General features: G+C 38.8%; 1 protein-coding gene across 1 annotated transcript in view; it reads right to left on the bottom strand.

Annotated features, from left to right (window-relative positions):
• RANBP9 (RAN binding protein 9) overlaps positions 1–6,293 on the bottom strand; it is a 78,634-nt gene extending 72,341 nt beyond the window's left edge. Inside the window, exon 1 of the mRNA XM_006769712.2 lies at positions 6,163–6,293. The gene's annotated coding sequence lies outside the window, so the exon portion shown is untranslated. The remainder of the gene's footprint in view (positions 1–6,162) is intronic.
• Positions 6,294–9,423: the final 3,130 nt, after the last annotated feature.

Here is a 9,423-nt window from a genome sequence, read left to right as displayed (position 1 = left end):
TGACCCCTCTCTGGGTCCCTGGAGAATAATAAACTTCCTTCCTAGTCTCATTCTTATTTCCTCCTGGTCACAACAACTTTACTACATCACATTCAACATGTGCATTCATAAAACAGCCACTGTTAGTATACAAAATTCAATATGCACATCCAAAATATTACAAAGTCCTAATTATCTGAGCCAACAGAATTGAGGTAAATAATTTACAATGGAAGTAACAGAAAATGAGAATTCTTTTTTTCAATACTACTATTCGAACCTAGAACATTTTGATTTCTTGTCTGTGACAAAATTCTGTTACAATTCTAATTCAATGCTGACAGCAAAGCAGCTATTTCTCTCTATATATACTGCACCTGCTCGCATTCCTCCCAAAGCAGAAAGATCATAGAAAACAAAAATTGACAGGCTCTATTTCTTGCATCTAGAAAGTCCACAACAATAGGTATCAGACCATCAGTTCCATAATTCTCCCATTACCTCTCAAGGAGTATATAAATACACAATACTAAAATGGACTTCAAGTACCTATTCATTTATCTTGCATTTTAAGTAATAATTAAGATAATAGGACTCTAACATCAACAAAAGCATACTACTAGTTTGGAAGTTCCTCTAAAAACTCTTTGTCAAATGTCATCTGTAATTAGTAAAAACAAATAAACATAACTTGGTTTCCTGACTTTTCAAAGTAGCTTGTTATAGTGTTAAATATAGTGTAAGAAAAAGAACTTAACACATTACACATATAAAACAAATCCTGCTGATCACCTCATAGGCACTAGATTATTTATGACTCTAATAAAATAAAATTTTTATTTAATAAAATTCTATACATTACAATAAATTCCATATTTAAAATCCTTTTATTTTTCATCATGTCCCTACAAAATTAATGAACAATGAAAAGCAGCAATTTCAAATCATACAAATAAGTCAGCAAGAAACTGCTTCAAATTTCAACTATAAATTTTACAGGGGCTTTCCATCATACTTAGTGACAAATACCTATAAAACTATTAAGATTGAGATGTATTTTACTGTTTGGTTTTCAGCAATATTTTTCTTCACAAGTGTTATAACTTAAAATATGCACTAGATCTTTAAGCCTTTTTCATAGCAAGTCTCCAATTTTTAATTTAAATACGTGGGGAAATAGTGTTTTTATTTGCATCATGAAAGAATTAAAAGAAAAAAAAGAAAAGTTATATCAGAAATAAAAACAAACTAAATGCAACACAAGAGTGGAACAAACCCCACAAGAAAGAACAGAATGGAGGAAAATTTTAAAATAAACAAAGAAGAAAAAGATTTTGTGAGCAAATGATATAGAAGTTAGGCAAAGAAGATCTAACACAGTCATAATTGGAGACCACCTTCCCACCTCTGTTCCCGCCCCAAAAGAAACCTATGTATTGAAACAGGACAAATACTGAAAACTCATAAAAGAAAAATTTTCTGAAATAAAAGACTTAGCCCTATTATTTAAGGCCACACATGAAGGTTAATGACAAGGCATAACTCAAGTATTGGTACTTTTTTAAAAAGGAAAAATCTTTTTGGCATGTAAGCAAAATACCCCGTTTCATGTAAGGGGAAAAGCATAAGACTTTGACAATAATACTTCATATCCAAGTCCATGGAGCTCACAAGAAAATGTAAGGCATGGATTTTATACCCAATCATTCTTTCAAATATAATGGATGCAATAGTCACAAACAAGTTATGAACCAAAAAGAACTGAAATAATATTGTCTCCCATGAGCTCTTCCTGAGCTCTCTGGTAAAGAGTGAGCTTCAGACAACCAAAATACACAAAAGAAGTTTTGGGACAAGATGTTGAACATATTGAATTTAGAACTAACATTAAATGATGAGATTACAGATGTTCTTTTGCAACAGAGAGATATACGAATACAATTAACAAAACGGAGATGGGGAGGCTTTACCAAAAAAAGAATGAAATATTGATAGACTGGACTACCTAAAATGAATCTCACATGCATCAAATTAAGTGAAAAAACATCATACTCAAAAGGTTACATTTATGTGACATTTCCATTTATATGACATTCTGGTTTCAAAAGGAAAAACTATAGAAATAGAAAACAAATAAGTGGTTTCCAGGAGTTAGGGGTGGCTGGAGGATTTGATTATAAAAGGGCAACAAAAGGGGATTTTGGGAGGTGAGGGAACTGTTCCACATCTTGACTGTGGTAGTTATTACATAATTGTATTTTATTTCTCTAAACTCACGGAACTCTACACGCCATCCCAAAAAAGTGAATTTTACTGCATGTAAATCAACAATAAATTTTTAAATGCCAAAAATATAGATATCAGGGAAGAGGGAAGGGAATGTGAAGAGGTTATTACTAATTCCATTACTGCTCACAAAAAGAGAATATCTTAAAAGGAGGGGCCTGCAGGTATTAGTATAAAAGTAACTTTCTAAATGTAAAAATATACTAATCTCTAAAATAGCAAAGAAAATAAACTACATTATAAAAAAAAAAACCCACAAAATTCAAAACTGACAAAAATGTTTAAAGCAGGGGTCCTCAAACTTTTTAAACAGGGGGCCAGTTCACTGTCCCTCAGACCGTTGGAGGGCTGGACTATAGTTTAAAAAAAACAAACTATGAACAAATTCCTATGCACACTGCACATATCTTATTTTGAAGTAAAAAAACAAAACGGGAACAAATACAATATTCGTATTTGCATGTGGCCCGTGGGCCGTAGTTTGAGGACCCCTGGTTTAAAGTTTCCTTTCACTATGTTCAGAAGCTAACCACTTCCCCTATCTAGAAAAGCAACTAGTGTCACCAGTTATCTGTGATACATGTTCAGAGTTTTCTGTGGCAATATTTACTTATAATTTCAAAAGGAAATGATAGAAAGATAAACCAAGAACCGTATGATACCATTTTTAAACCATTCCAGAAACAGCAAACTATAGAAACAGAAAACCAATCAGCAGTTGCTAGGGACTGGAGATAGGACAGAACTGTCTATAAAGGGGAATGGAGGAGCATTAGAGGGGTGGGCACTAATGAAACTATTATATATATTGATTATGGCGGTAGTGAAATGACCATACACATCTGTCAAAACTCACAGAACTACACACTAAAAAGAATAAATGATAAACTTTACTATATGTAAAATAAAGAAAGAAAGAAAACCTGGCAACAAAGAGATAAGCCTGAAAAATTAGAAAGGAGTTCATCTTCATGAAGGACCCTAAGAAGTTGTAATGATAGAACTAGCTCAAACTGGCCCTATCCTGTTTCTAACAAGATACTGAGTTGTTTTTCAGAGACAACAAAACAAAACCACAAGTCATTCTTGAGAAGCACAAGTATAGGAATTTTGATCTCCAATCACCCGCAGAGGTTGTCCACCCAACCTTCACCAAAAGCAAAGCCCGAAGGCTTTCAGAAGTAAAGTCTCCACTGTCCAGAAATTCTGTTGCTTGAAGCCCCTACCATATCTCATCATGAATGACCCAAGTTCCAAAGCCCTTCTACAGAAACCTGCCTTCAGCACTTGTGCACACCAGCCAGTTCCCTTTAACTGCTTAAATCTCAACTGGAAGACAGGATGAGGGAGACAGATTTGAACTCTGCCTCCTGTCTCCTTACCAATTCACTTCTCAATAAAGCTTTTTTCTTTTCTTAAAATCTGGTGCCATAGTATTGGCTTCTACCTGTGTCAGGGAGTGAGCCCTTGCTTGGTAACAAAGTTTTAGATTTTATCCTCAAAGCAAGAGGTGTACTAAATGATCTCAAGAAGGGGAAGTCACAATTCAGTTCTGTATTAAAAAGACCACTAACAATTACAGAATGAAACTAGAGGCCCGGTGCACAAAAATTTGTGCACTCGGGGGAGAGGGAGGTTCCTCAGCCCGGCCTGTGCCCTCTCGCAGTCTAGAACCCCTTGGGAGATAATGACCTGCTGGCTTAGGTCTGCTCCCGGGTGGCAGAGGGCAGGCCAAATCCCTAGGTGCAGCACCTGGTTGGGCTCAGAGCAGGGCTGATTGGGGAGTTGGGGCGCCGCCCCCTGTCATGCACAGAGCAGGGTAGATCGGGAGGTTGTGATGCCACTCTGTCACGCTCAGGGTAGGGCCGATTGGGGGGTTGGGGCACCGCCCAGTCACACTCAAGGAAGGGTCGATGGGGAAATTGAGGCGCCACGCCCTGTCACGCGCAGAACAGGGCCCATCAGGGGGGTTGGGACTCCGTACCCTGTCACGCACAGAACAGGGTCAATCAGGGGGTTGGGGAGCTCCCCCATATCAGGCACAGATCAGGGCTGATCAGGGGGTTGGGGCGCCTTCCCCTGTCACAAACAGAGGAGGGCGGATAGGGAGGTTGTGGCCCCGCCACCTGTCACACACAGAGCCGCAGGGCGATCAGGGGGTTTGGGCGCTGACCCCTGTCACGCTGATCCTGGTGCTGGGAGGCATATTACCCTTTTACTATATAGGATAGAGGCCTGGTGCACAAGTGGGGGCCAGCTGGTTTGCCTTGAAGGGTGTCCTGGATCAGGGTGGGGGTCCCGCTTGGGTGCCTGGCCAGCCTGGATGAGAGGATGATGGCTGGCTGCAGCTGGTCACACAACCTTCAGGGGTGGGGTCCCCACTGGGGTGCCTGGCCAGCCCAGATGAGGGGATGATGGCTGTTTGCGGCTGGTCACACCCCCTTCAGGGGGGGGGTCCCCACTGGGGTGTCTGCCCAGTCTGGGTGAGGGGCTGAGGGACGTTTTCAGGCTGGCAGGTGACTGAAGCTGCCAACCGCTCCTTTTTTTCTTTTTCTTTTTTTATTCTGGGCCAGCTTTAGCTCTGAGGGTTGGCTCCAGCTCTTAGGCCTCGGCTGCTGAAAGCAGGTATCTGGTTTGTTTGGGTTCTATAATTGGAACACTGTTTCAACTCCAGCTCTGAGATCCTGGCTGACTGAAAGCAGGTTTCTGGGGTTTTGTTTACCTTCTATATTTGTAACAATGTTTCAAACTGCAAGCTCAGAGGCCGGCAGTGGCTAGCGGGGAATGTTGGAGTCCTCCATCACTGAAGCAAGCAAGCCTCATGTTCGCTTCAAGCTGCCTGGCTGCCGGCGGGCATCTTGGCTGGTAGTTAATTTGCATATCAACCTGATTAGCCAATGGGAAGGGTAGCGGAGGTACGGCTAAGTACCATGTTTCTCTTTTATAAGATAGGATAAAAAAACAGGGAGCCCTAGCCAGTTTGGTTCAGTGGCTAGACCATGAGCCTGCAGATCAAAAGGTCCCAGGTTCAATTACGGACAAGGGCACGTACCTCAATTGCACGCTCCTCCTCAGTCCAGGCTCTGATCAGGGCACCTGCAGGAGGCAACCAATCGATATGTTTCTCTCACACTGATATTTCTCTCTGTCTAAAAATGGATGGAAAAATATTCTCGGGTGAGGATTTTTAAAAAAAGAAAAAGAAGAAAAGAGGGAGCAACTAGGAAACCAATGAACCAAGCACCTCAGGAATTTAAGGGATAAATTACCAAGACCTGACTAAGGTAGAGGCGTTAGAGATGGACATAGAAAGTAAAACCAGGAAGTTCCTCGACCTTCTAGCAACTAACCAACTAACCAAGCTAGCACTGAAAAGAAGATTTCAGACAAGCTATATTTAAGTGCCTGTGAGGTGTTCAAATGCTAACATCTGGTTAGATATTGGTCCAGAGCTCAGGGGAACAGGCTGAGATGTAGTTTAGATTTGAAATTCATCAAAGTATTTGCAGTCATGAAAATATAAAGTGGAGATCATGGCAAAGGTAGCCTATGTAGTGTAAAAGGAAAAGAGAACCCTGGGAATCATCCTGCACAACACCAGCATGATGGGGTTAAGGATATAATTTGAGTACAAAAGGAACTGGCTTACTAAATATGCAGCAGTAGAGTTAGAAATTATTACAATCATGCCTATTTCAACTTGGGTCTCTCAACTCAGAAAGATTCAGGGTAAGAAAAGGCATGGGAAAATGACTCACTACCTCTATTATTTAATACCAATTCTTCATTTTAAAGACAAACCTACCAGAGAAACTTGGTTAATATAAACATTATGAATTGAAACAAAAATAATTACCCAAGAATAGTAAACCATTTTTCCCACCACAATTTACTTACCCATCTCTTCCCTTACTGACAATTTTTACTTCAAAATAATAAATCCCACAGGCTGCTGGTATTGGATGTGTGGCACGAACTGATGCTGCATCTTTTGGGGTTTTGCCATGACCTGCATACAAAACAGAAAGGAAAAAAAGTCAAATGAGATATCCAAATGAGAATCTTAACAAATAATTCAAGAACAAATATGGTTTATAGAGTAATATATATATATATTTGCATCCATGAGTACAAATAATTAAAGACTTAATGGACATCAAAATTAATCCAATATGCAAAATAGCCCAAGCTAGCCATGGAACTCTTCACACAGTAGTAGTTTTAATAAAATTTCAGAATCTAAACTCACTGAATCTAGCAGTCCTTTAGGAAAATTAAAGTATTTCAGTAGATTGTATTTTTAAGAAAAGAAAAAAAAGGCTGCATTTGAAGAACATGAGAATATGATCTTAATTTTATTCATCTAAATTTGCGTATCATTTATAAAATTTCTAAACAATACTATTTTGCAAAATGGCCTGCTTTTTAAAAAAGAAGCATCTGTATCACAGAGTATATTTTTAAGTGAAGTTTTATACAATTAGATTGAATTGGCAAAAGAGCATTCTTAAAGAATTTACAATTTTGTTCTGTGACATATCATTTATTCCATATAAACGCTGACCTATAAATTTCTTTGGTCAATTACAGCATGAGAAATATCTAATCTCCAGGTGTATTTTCTTTCTTTAAAAACAAAATAGACAGAAATATAATCCCATACCATTGCTGTCATCCTTAGAAAATCTGTTAGATAATAGCTTTAAACATCTATTAGCTGTCCCTCAATTTTGATCCCAGAGGATGTCTGCCCTTCACTCACAATCACCTCCCTTGTCCCTTGCCCAAGACACAATTAACCTTGAAAACTAGCATGTGCAAAATAAGCCCATAAAACCACAGAATATGAATAAAGACAGAAGCTGAAATAGCTGGCCAAAAAGTACTCAAAGAGAGTGAGTGAGACCAGTCTCCACAATCGCCAAAAAGGCTGTATGAGAAACAATACTCTAAAATCATTATTCAGGTGTTCTAGTTGGATATGTTCCACACAATACAAACTATGTCATTAATCTCTTTTTTAAATATATTTTCATTGATTTCAGAGAGGAAGGGAGAGGGAGAGAGAGAAACATCAATGATGAGAGAGAATCACTGATCGGCTGCCTCCTGCACGCCCCTTACTGGGGATGAGCCTGCAACCCAGACATGTGCCATGACCGGGAATTGAACCGTGACCTCCTGGTTCAAACGTTCAGGCTCAACCACTGAGCAACGCCAGCTTGGCTAACCTTTCAGTCACACTATAACAATACCTTCATGGGGAGCAAAATTCCCCACCTCATATTTACCATGATTGTTTTAACACTAAAAAACTTAACTCACAAACTATATCTTAGCCATATAATAACCATCACAAACCAATGAGGTCATATCTTCCCTTACCATGCACTTCATCAAATAACCAATGTACATCCTATCATTAAACAGTTAAGTTTACAGTTGTAATGCAAATTAGCCAGTTTACATGGCCTGAAAGAAAGTGTTGAACTCCACAGCTCCTTTCTATTACCATAAAAACTTGTGTCCATAGATGTCTTAAGTATGTCTATGTCTTAAGTCCATAGATGTCTATATGGTGTTGTGTTATGAGGAGAAATAGATGACCGCTGGCAGGTGATAAGCTTGGCTAAGAACATAAAAGTGGAAGCAGCAACATACAGACTAAAACTGCTTTAACATATGCAGGTAATAGATTTACACTGAGCTAAGCAGGAAAAAACAAACAGCAGCACAAATCTACAGAATGACACCAGTGACTTTTTAAAAATAGTATTTAGTAAGTTATGGTTTTAGCAAAACATCTTTTCAGTAAAAATATGTTAAAAATAATTAACTTGCCAGGAGAAAAGGTCATGTAAATTAAATACATTAAAAAAAATTTAGACAGTTAAAATAAATCCAAAGAAAACCCTAATTAACTTTGGAGTCCTAAATCAACTAGCTTTTATATTTGTTTTAGTTTTTTTTGGAAGAGAAATGATCGAAACTTTCAGAGATAAGATAATCTCAAGGCATACTTAGTAATAATAATAATAAGTAGTAATTTATTATTTACACCTGTCATGCAAATTAGCCCATGTTCACATACATTTAATACTAGTGAAAGGCACTGGTTCTAAGAGCATTATTAACTTATTTAGCATTCAAAACAACTTATGAAGTAGATACTATTTATTTTTATATCAAAAACTAGAGGCCCGGTGCACGAAATTCATGCACTCAGGGGGTCCCTCAGCCCAGCCTACACCCTCTCGCAGTCCAGGAGCTCTCAGGGGATGACCAACTGCTGCGGAGGCAAGAGAGGCTCCCACCACTGCCACTGCGCTCGCCAGCCATGAGCCCGGCTTCTGGGAGATCAGTGGTCCCCCTCTGGGAGCACACTGACCACCAGGGGGCAGACATGGTTAGTGAGCATCATAGCAACAGGTCGTTCTGCCATTCAGTCTATTTGCATATTAGCCTTTTATTATATAGGATGAGGAAACTAAGGGAAAATAAAGAACTGCTCAAGGTTATATTGCTGTGTAAGAATTCTAAACCAGGATTTGGGCTGGGATTTAAATTCAAGAAGTCTGATCTAGTACAGCTCTGAACCCATAGGAAGGATTTAGTTACAATGAGCATTCTGGGATCACCTCACATGTATTCCCATCTCCTATCCTTGCTACTTCTTTGGGAAAAGAGATAGAAAATATTTAGGGTAAACAATCTCTCAAAGCATTATGTGCTTTTCTATAGCTTTCTCTCCTCCAACATCTGTGAAATAGGTACCGTATTTGCCGGCGTATAAGACGACTGGGTGTATAAGACGACCCCCTAACATTTCCACTCAAAATACAGAGTTTGTTATATACTCGCCGTATAAGACTACCCCCTCTTCCGCACACCTTCCACACACCAAATAAAAGGTAAAACAATATCAGATTTGATTTTAACATTTTAATTTATATTCAAATGCTTATGACATGCAGGAAAACTGTCACAAGGCTGTATGTAATCAAACATATACATAAAACAGTGCAAGTTTATTACCGGTAAACATACCGGTAATTCACTAAAGAAAACACACTCTATAGACTGGTACCGTAGATGCTTCTCAGGAACACAGGCAAGCAGCCCACAACCTAGAGGGACTGTCAATGATAGAAGAAAGAT

The sequence above is a fragment of the Myotis davidii genome, unplaced genomic scaffold, assembly GCF_000327345.1.
Source record: "Myotis davidii unplaced genomic scaffold, ASM32734v1 scaffold62, whole genome shotgun sequence".
Taxonomy (NCBI): domain Eukaryota; kingdom Metazoa; phylum Chordata; class Mammalia; order Chiroptera; family Vespertilionidae; genus Myotis; species Myotis davidii.
Note: the sequence above shows the minus strand (reverse complement) of the source record. Positions and strands in the feature narration are given on the sequence as shown.